At 38.9% G+C, this 9,493-nt stretch overlaps 1 long non-coding RNA gene across 1 annotated transcript; it reads left to right on the top strand.

Annotated features, from left to right (window-relative positions):
- Window positions 1-5,792: 5,792 nt before the first annotated feature.
- On the top strand, window positions 5,793-9,266 carry LOC144374446 (uncharacterized). Its single transcript, XR_013433845.1, has 2 exons — window positions 5,793-7,570; window positions 7,729-9,266. It is a non-coding gene; the product is annotated as an uncharacterized LOC144374446 (long non-coding RNA).
- The last annotated feature ends 227 nt before the right edge of the window (window positions 9,267-9,493 follow it).

Genomic DNA, 9,493 nt, shown 5'->3' with positions numbered 1-9,493 from the left:
AGTATTTACAATACTGCTATGAAAATGAAAATCTTATAAATTTATATGTACATTAATTTCATCACATGTTCCAGACTGCATCTTAGTCACCATGGATGAATTTTTAAAAAAGAAAAGAAAGAAAGTACCTCATTCTTGAGAGTAACTAGACTTACAGGAATGCACCATTAGGTGAGTTTGTATACTCAACTTTAGGAACGTTACAAAATAGCCATGCACACGGTCATGCACTTCAATACGGTGATACAGGTTTCTGATGCTTGAGGATCAAAAGTTTGAGATTAGCCTTTACAACTGGGAAAACCCCTGTCATGAAACAAAGAAGAAAAAGAACTGGGAATATAACTCAGTGATAGAGGTGTTATGAGTTCAATTCTTCATGTTGCTAACTAAGTTAGAAATATGAAACAAAAATATGATTAAAATTAATACTATTAATATTTTATTATATAGACTTCTCTCTAGCTGTAAATTCATCATAATTTTGCATAGGCATTTTAACCAGTGTTGTAACAGAAAGCAGAGAAACCACAAAAATTTTACAGGATAAATTACATTTTCAAATTAAATCAAGTTTTGAACTGTAACAAATTGTATAGATAAAGTGAGAATCAACAGACTCCTGATTAAAATGATATTTCCTCATTATGTGTCAAAACAAGTCCAATGTTTAAATATTAGGAAATAAGACACCATTTAATATGGGGTGATTTTAACAAGTCTATTTCTGTTTGACATCCCAATTCTGCCTTTGTATGTACTAAAAAGAACCAGTGTGGTGATGTGTTTCTGTAATATCAGTTACTAAGAAGATTTAGACAGGGAGATTTCACATTCAAGGACAGCTTCAGCAACTGAGTAAATACTAAAGCAAACAAACAAACAAACAAACAAAACCACAACTGTGCTGGGCAAGGTGCATACATCCCAGAAGGATGGGAAAACGAGGCAAGAAGATTGTAAATTCAAAGTCACCCTCAGCCAAAGTGAGACCCTAGACAACTCAGTGAGACTCTGTCTCTAAGTATAATACAAAATAGGGCTGGGGATGTGGCCCAGGGTTAAGTGCCCCTGGCTTCAATCCCTGGTACAAAAAATAAAATAAAATAAAATAAAATGGGGCTGGAGGTGTGACTTTGTGCTTAAATGCCCCTGAGTAAGATCTCTGGTACAAAAGAAACAAAAATTCTGGTCTTTTGAATAAGTGTCACTATCTAACATCCAAGAGAATATGAAAATATTGATAACTCATGTAGCCTAGAGGAGGTGAGTTTGGGCTTTGAGATAAGGTAGAGTTGAACCTGAATTCCAATAAAGTTACATAGCAAATATTCTTGTGAGACTTAGCAAATATTCTTTCACACTGAACACCTATGTGAGCCTCATCTATTTTAAAAGGTACAATAATCATAAATGCCAACATGTAACAATTCTTTAGCTGCATGTATATACAGAAAGTAGATGATACGTTTTTACTCTGTTGAGAGCCACAGTTTAGTAAGAATGATGCCTGGCATTTTTGGCAGAGGGAATGGTTGAAAGGTGACCCTGCTCCGGGATTAGGACAGCTCTGGGATTAGGGTGGATCCTGCTGCCTCGGGTGCCTGCTACTTTGGAGTTCCCATTGAGTTCTCATGGGGTTCTGTGAGAATTGGCATGCTGAGCCCAGTGGAGGCAGTGTGTTCCCGGGAAGTGTGTGTAGAGTGCCGCTGAGAGTTCAGGAATAAAGATTCCTGTTTGAACCTTCAAGGCTGTGTGGAGGCTCAGTTATTTTGTGCCCAGCCAGACTGCTGCATTACTCCTACTCTAGAAAAATGTAGAATGTGTTTCCAAAACTTTGAATATGGTCTCTTATTACTTTTATGAATTAGGTAATGCTGTAGCTATGAAAGATTATCAGTCAGGTATCTGGTAAAGAAACATTTGAATGTTTTTGTTTTTGCTTTCAGAACACTGTTACCTCCATGAGAACAAGCCCACAATATTTTTTTAATCATGAGTTATTTTGGGAAAAAACATCAGGGTGTTTTATTGGCAGCCAGATTACACTCTAAAGTTCAGTGTACTTACCAACCATCAGCTAATTATATGCAGCAAAGATTCCAGGTGAACTGAGCCTAAATTGACGACCATCCCAAATATGAGCTAATAAGTTTTAGAATGAGTTAACTAGTGACAGATAATTAGTTAATTTATTCACTATAGGCTGGATGCCAGGATTCAATCACATGATGTGCAGAGGATGTATGAAAAACAGCAGTCATCTTATGGACAGTGATTTATTTTTTCTTCATTAAAATTTTGTTGACTCTCTTAATAAACTGTATTGAACTATATAAAAATATTTATAGACATATATGCCTTTAATTGTGAAAATATTCTCCCACTATCTTATAAATTTGGTATGAATATTAGCACAATTATAAAAGCCAAATACCTCAATCCTGCCTCTAGGGTCAAGGTAAAATTGCAAATAAGTTTTCTTTTAATGTATTTATATTGTAGAGTCTGTGCTACCCAAAAATCTGAAGACCTGGCACCATGCACCTCCTGTGACACCAATTCTTTATGTTTACCATGTGGGATCTGAAATGGGAATGAATCTGTTCTTAGAATCTAGTGAGAAACAATTCCCACATTTGTACAGTTCTGGGTTGGACCTGTCAGCTGTCTAAATGTGCACTGTCTCTCCTGTTCTTTGACCCTGTTGAGAATATGTCCAGGAATATGTCCAGGTATTCCATGGTTCAGGCCTTTCATCTTGCTGATGTCAATGAATCCATAGCTCTCAATGTGAAATTTGGATACAGTAAACTGAGATATACCTGAGACTTCAGGTAAATAGTGAATATTAACATGGTTTTCCAAAAGTGCATGTATATATTAATAAATTCATAGTGTCAAGCCTTGATAATATATTGAATATAGTGTTTCAGTTACAATTTGTTTAAGCTCTTATTTTTCTTCTTCTCCTTCTCCTCCTTTTCATCCTCCTCCTTCTCCTCCTTCTTTTTCATTTAAGGACAGGGTCTTACTGAGTTTCTTAGTGCCTTACTTTTTGCTGAAGGTAACATTGAACTCACAGTTCTCCTGCAACCACCTCCTGAGCCACTTGGATTACAGGTGTATGTCACTGTGCCTGACTTTTGTTTTTCATTTTTAATTTGAATAGAAAAAACTTTAAAATTGTACTTGTGAGTCTCTTTTTAGGGGTGAGAGATATGGGGGCATTGCTGCCTAAGGAAATTGCTAATGAGTTTAAACCTCAAGCTGTTTTTCATAAGATCATAGAACAGAAAAGTTAAATAAAAATTTAAAATAAGTGTGATATCATTTCCATAAATAAAAATATATACATATTTATTCACAAATTGCTTTAACCTTATATACAGTGATAAGTGTCAATGCACTTCTGTCTGGGTTAGGTCCTACTATTGGAAGGAAATTCTCCCTCAATGTCACTCAACCCAATGCATTTAATGCAATTCACAGCCACTCAAAATAATAATAATAAGAAGAAAGGTAGGGGGTTTCTAGAATTGTGATGCACACCTCTCTCTCTCTCTCTCTCTCTCTCTCTATATATATATATATATATATATATATATATATATATGTTTATGGGTACACAAGTAGTGAGGGTAAACAAGTCTAGTACACAGTCCTTTTTTCTTGAATCATTATTTGTTGCTGTAGATAGATATAATATCATCATTAATTTGTTTCTTTGTTGTTTTTTTAATGTGGTGCTGGGTGTTCAATCCAGTACCTCACACATACTAGAAAAGCACTCGACCAGAAGATTCTGACCCCTTTTTTCTTTGACATTGAGGGCCTGCTATAATCTCATGTTTTTAATTGCTGGAATCAGCAGTTTTAGGTGTGCTTCTTTTCACATTTTGACACCATTGTCAGCAGATCCAAGATCTTACCTTAGATAGTCCTTAATACACAGTTTCTCATCTTGACTTCTTGGTTAAAGATTAGTTTCCAACTATAGGTAAATGCAAAATATTATTGAATTAAATAGTTTTTATTTGAGTTTCTTTACAAAAGTCTTTTTTTTTCTTTTCTTAGGTCACTATGTTCTCAGGTTAGAGTATTAACATGAGATGCTTTCAGTTCATGGGAAATATGATTTTTTAAAAAATAACAAAAAAGAATTCTTTGAATGAATACTAATGTTTTTAATGGAGAAAAAATGATTTGTTGAGACACATAAGGAAAATTGACAATATTAAAATCATGTTTAGGATAGACTAGAAAGAAATCATAATTAATAAAAGAATAAGTGCAAATCATCCAGATAGATTTTTAAAAATTTGAAAATGCCTTTCCCCCATAAGCCTGCGGAACCATCATTGGATTTGGTGGAAAATAGCAGCATAAAATCTTTTAGGTTCTAAGGTGGAGACTAAAGAAAAATGTTGATGGCTACAGAAGTTCTTTTTCTCCTCATGAGTTTTTTTTTTTTTTTTTTTAATTATATCACCTTTAATTTGGTGGAGAGATACTGAAAAACTTCGATGGCCCAGGGAGAATTGCCCGACCTCTCCACCTCCTATGCCTTCCACCCTATTTCTTTTTTTTTTTCCTCTCAGTCTGCCTTTGCCGCCTCCTCCGCTCTGTCCTTTCCCCAGTGACAGAACTTGGCAGAGGTCACTGCCAGGGAAGAGGAGGCAGGGACGACCTGGCTCCGGATCCCCCTCCTCTGCTCCAGAGCTCCTGGGGTCCATCTCTCTTGGCAAATGCTGAGATGCAGAGGAGGAGGAGGAAGAGTGGAGCAGGAAGAGGAGGAAGAGGAGGGGGAGAAGGAGAAGAAGGAGGAGGTGGAGTGGAGGATGAGGAGGAGGGGGAGAGGTGGAGCAGGAGGAGGAGGAGGAGGAGGGAGGAGCTCCATTGGAATAAACAACCTGGCAGCGGTTATATCAGGGGAACTTGGCGGCTGCAGCCTCAGCTATACCTTAGGAGGTGAAGGTCAGCAGGGCAACTGGCACCTGACAGACAGACAGGAGCCCGTCACCGCGCCTTCCCCAGGATATGCTAGGACAGGTGGGAGGCGGGCGGGGGCTCCGCGTCCCCACCCCTGGCTCTGAGTGCCCCTGAGGATCCCGGAGGAGCCGAGCGCCCCCAAGAGGGCTGTTTCTGGGTGCGTGCACCGCTGCCTGAGTGTGCGGAAAAGGGGAGTTGCATCCTGGAGGCACCGCAGAGCTGGGGAGTTGGGGTTTGGGGTGGGGGGGCGGGAAGCGGCGGAGGAGAAGCGGAGTCCCGGGAGAGAAAGGAGGCGCTCCAGCGCCTCAGGAGAACTTCCGGAGACGAATCCCGGAGCGCGAGGCGAGGGGTGGAGGGAGGCTGCAGCCCGCGGTGCAGGCCAGAGGTGAGCCCTAGGCCCGGCGGGGAGGCCTGGGGTGCAGGCTCGGCCCCCACTGGAGAAGTGAGTGCCTGTCGCCCAGACTGGTGACAGCCTGGGCTCCAGCTCTCCAGAGGGCAGCAAGGGGAGCGGGACTTGGGAAGTGCTGGGAGTGTGTGAAGGTGAAGCGGAGTGTCAAAGGTGGCCACCTGCTGAGCCTCCAGGAGGAGTTGGGGAGCCTCGCCCCGCGGGCAGCTGCCCTTGTCCGCGCCAGGGGCGGGGACAAGGGGCGCAGCAGGAGGCGGGCTGATGGGAAGGAGCTGCATCGGGCAGGGTGGCGGAGGCTTCAGCAGAGCAGGCCAGGCCAAGGATGGGAGCCGGCAGCGGTGGGGGCGGAGAGCCGGGGGCCAGGCTGCGGTGGGGGCGGGAGACAGGGGCGGGGAGCCAGCGCTGGACCCGGGGGCGGGGCCTCAGAGGCGCCCAGCTCGCTCCCCCTGTGACTTAACTTTCTGGGTGGGCATGTGTGCCTGAGGCTCGCTGGGGCCGGCTGGGGCAGGAGGAGTCTAACCATATTTCAGCTCAAAATTGTATTCATGGAGTTCTTGATGTCTAAAAAATTTTTCTTTATGAAAACAACCAATTACTCTCAACTTATCTTTTATTCATTATAATTAAATTATTCCTTTGTACATGGAATAAAAAAAGAAATTATTAAATTTATTTGAAGACATCCGAATAACATTTGGTTATGCAGTCTGCCTATTTTAAATTTGACTTGGGAAATTGAAAACTGCAGAGGAATTCTAAGTCAATAGAAAAATCTCTAAACTTTTGAAAGGACATTCATATTAAAACGTGGTTTTAAAATTAGGCACTTCACCATCTGACACAAGAAGAGAAAGATAAGAAACCAAATAAAATACTAGCAAACTCTGATAGAAACTCTCCAAAATTAGACTTACTAATCTTCACAGGAGAGACTCCATTTTCTACAGAGGGCTTATTTTTTAACATACAAGACCCCCCCCTTCCCCACTAAAGTTACTTAGAAAATTACACTGGTTTCTTGGGGCTTCTGCCCAAGTTTCTTCCTTATGAACCACTGACATTTCTGCAAAACTCCTCTAAATATTGTGAGATAGAAGTGGCTTTTTATTTGGAAAAGTAGTTGTGATTTAGGATTATCAGTGAAACCCCTTGGGGCTTTATTGAATCAGGTCAACAGCTGTCATTAATATGTACTTTGCTGGGCACAATATAATGTATTGATATGTATAAAGCAATGTTATAAATTGGAAAAAATATGTTTTTTTTTATAATTTATCAGCATTATTATGCCACAAAATAATGCAGTCTTATGAATAATACAGAGCTCTTTGTGAACATTATGGTGCTGTAGTTAATAAATTTACCCTGTTCTCTGGCCTGCCAGGAGAGTTGTAAAGCAGAATATATTAGTTCACCTTTGTGATAATAAATAATTTTAGTGTGTCAGTAAGTTCTAGCTAACATTTACTTCTGAGGTCTTAAAGAATAGTGTGCTCTATATGCTTCTGGGAATGTTTATACTGGCTCTGACTCTCCTGGGTAATGTTTCAGAGAGTGATATGATCAGATAACAAGTGGCATTATTTCTCAAGTATTGATATTGTGATATCTTCTGTAGTTTTATTGCCTGGAGTAGCTAATTTTGTCCTAACTGGATCTGAAGTTCTTTGTGTGTATTTTTAATATGATTTTAAAAATGTGGTTTATAAACTTGTGCACCTTTTGTAAGTGATATCACCCTTCTTGCTCAGTTATTTTTGTATGGATCAGGAATCAATAAATCCTTACTATTCTTGTTTTATCTTCTTGACAAAATACAGACACCCTTATATAAAATGTTTCTCTTGAAACTGAAATAGCCATCAATTCATTACCTCTTCATGTGTTCCAAATGGTAAGAAGACATTTGCATTGGTAGCAAATCATAATTGATTATATAAATATAATTTAGAGTAACATGCTTACATAAACTTTGTGAGAATAGCCAATCTTTCTGTGTTTATTAATTTCTCCTACAATAAAAGTAAGGGTGGTGATTTTTGCATAGGAAGAAAAACTCTGATATTCAATTATTCTTTTGGCTGATAACATACAATTGAATTTTTAATATGTTGTAATTTCCTCACAGGATAACAAAGAAGAAATAAATTTATAAGAAGCATTTTATTGAAGGTAATAGCTTTTCTACAAGGGGTGAAACATTTCATTTTGTTCTTATTTTCTTAAAACTGCATAGACTAATTCTGAAAAAGTACTTAAGCACTTTCTTTATTTATATACATTTTTGGATTTTGATGGGTCTTTATTTTGTTTATTTTGTTTATATGCAGTGCTTAGATAAAACCCTGTGCCTGCCTAAAACAGGCTAAGCAAGTGTTCTACCATTGACTCACAATCCCAGCTCCAGGCAAAAACACAGGTATTTCAGCTCTTTCTTGATGTGTAGAATTTCTCACCCATGCCTCTGCTGTCTTGATCTAAGTATCCATACATTTACTTCACACTGATAGAGTGATTTGATGCACATGCACAATACCATTTACTGCAAAAAACCAGCATGGTTTACAACTTAAATCCATTTTAAGCATTCAAGCTAATTAGAGTCACAAAGCTGTAAGAATGGGGACTTTTAATCCACTGGTATATTAACCTATATAAGATGGGTGGACTTTTTATACAAAAAATCCTGAAGTAGTCCTGAAGAATATTTGGATTGAAACAGGTGGAAAATAATGATTGAGGCCCACTGCTCTTTTGTGTTGCACTAATATTAATGCAGAGACCATTAGGACGAGCATGCTAGCTGAGCTGAATAAAGATGGCCAATTTCTAAGAAAATAATAATTTATATAATACACGGCCTTTTAGACCACATCAGGTTGACTCCTTTGGAAAGCAAATGTGTAAGCCATGCAGCTCACAAGACATGACATGGCTCATCTACATTCCACATGGCTTGTGAGGCTTCTGTTTGGCAGCAGAAGACCCTCAACACTGGCTCCCACAAAAGAGATTCCTGCAGTCCAATATTGGGATTAGAGAATTGTAGTAAATTATGGTGAAAACAATTTTGAAGACAGATGACTTCTGTTTGTTTCCAGAAAAAAGACAGTAAGGAAAATATGAGTGAAAAAGTCCTTTTCCATGAACTCCTTTTTGTTTTGCTTTGTGAGCATACCCTATAGAAGAAAATAGAATTCTGACTGTGGGCAATCTGGACCTCCAGTGATTATTATAGAAGAATAGGAACTGCTGACACCAAGAGTATGCTATGAAATATTTAGCATAGGATTGCCTACTTCTTTGAGAGAAGGCTCTGCTGTAAATAGAAAATGCTGGTAAAATCTTTTCTTTTGGTTTCATGAAGCCTAGAGTTTTATTTGATGTTTGAGATCCATTGTGCTTTGAAATATAATCTTCTTAGCATCCCTGCCATAGGTTTATATGAAAGGTGATTTCACGTACTGTGGTGGGCTAACATCCATTGCTTCTTTTTATGGGAAACATTTTCTACTAAAAAAATAAAAATGGCCAATACTCTTTAATAGGGAATTTTATTCATCATTGAGTGGAGGCTTTCTTAAAATGCTTTTATTCAAACATCTTTTTTTTTTTCTTGAGAGAGAGAGAGAGAGAGAGAGAGAGAGAGAGAGAGAGATTTAATATTTATTTTTTAGTTTTTGGCGGACACAACATCTTTATTTGTAGATGGTGCTGAGGATCGAACCCAGGGCCATGAGCATTCCAGGTGAGCACACTACCGCTTGAGCCACATCCCCAGCCTCCTCAAACACACCTTTTATTTAAAATATAGAAATGACTGTAAAAAAATTCAGACACTTTAAAATAAAAGTAAACAGATCACTCACATTATATTTTCTTTTATTTTAGAGCGAGAGAGAGAGAGAAAGAGAGAGAGAGAGAGAGAGAGAGAGAGAGAGAGAGAATTTTAATATTTATTTTTTAGTTTTTGGCGGACACAACATCTTTGTTTGTATGTGGTGCTGAGGATAGAACCCGGGCTGCACGCATGCCAGGCAAGTGCGTTACCACTTGAGCCACATCCCCAGCCCCAGGTTAATACAGTCTTAAAAA

The sequence above is a fragment of the Ictidomys tridecemlineatus genome, unplaced genomic scaffold (assembly GCF_052094955.1).
Source record: "Ictidomys tridecemlineatus isolate mIctTri1 unplaced genomic scaffold, mIctTri1.hap1 Scaffold_70, whole genome shotgun sequence".
In the NCBI taxonomy this organism is placed as follows: domain Eukaryota; kingdom Metazoa; phylum Chordata; class Mammalia; order Rodentia; family Sciuridae; genus Ictidomys; species Ictidomys tridecemlineatus.
This window is presented reverse-complemented; position numbering and strand designations above follow the sequence as displayed.